Raw genomic sequence first — 862 nt, 5'->3', positions numbered from 1 at the left:
TGATTTGTTTATTTTTATTCACACACACAATACATCAAGCTATGAAGACACATATTCAGTTCATTTCTCACTTCATGTGAAAGCACATATTTCCTTCTTCCTTATACAGAAAAATGTTAATTAGGTTAACTTTTTGTATAGATTTATCAGCTTCAACTGAATTTAGACCAAAGGTTAAAAGAGGTTAATATCACCATATTAGAACCAAATAAAACTCAATTCCATTTTCTAAATTTTATTTACTATTTCAAGAGGCCAAAAATACTTCCGCTATTGATTCTAATACTGTTTTGAATAGATAAGTTGCAGTAATCACGGACATTACTAACCGTAGACCGTAACAATTGCTTCCAAATATGAGAGAAAACGTAAAGTAAAATACGCCAATAAATGTTTAGATGATATCAATATTAGCAATAATTTCCAGCAAAAATCTGTATCTAATTATTGCCAAAAATCTAGACCTAAAATATACCAAAAATCTGTACAAAGAACTATACCTGATATGTTCAAAAATAAAGCTACATCTGTTATTTTATATACTTTCCCCAAGTCGTCTATTGATACAATATTTTCAACCACAAGAGGGTTTTAGAGGTCTTTAACCTCAAAGATGTGAAATCTAAACCTCTTGGTTGCTAATGGGCATTGTCAAAATACAATTATAGTCCAGTTTGTCATGTTTCTACTGGTCACCTTGAAATCGTAACCAATAAACAACTAAGAGGGTGTTAGCCAAATGACCAAAACATAGAATTCCGCAGCCCATCAACTAGAAATAGAACTTTTGGTAACTGATGGATGCAGTTGAGGACTATGCTAGAAAGTGACTAAAGCACGATCCAGATGAACCAGACCTAGA

This window comes from Mytilus galloprovincialis, chromosome 13, assembly GCF_965363235.1.
Source record: "Mytilus galloprovincialis chromosome 13, xbMytGall1.hap1.1, whole genome shotgun sequence".
Taxonomy (NCBI): Eukaryota; Metazoa; Mollusca; class Bivalvia; order Mytilida; family Mytilidae; genus Mytilus; species Mytilus galloprovincialis.
This window is presented reverse-complemented; position numbering follows the sequence as displayed.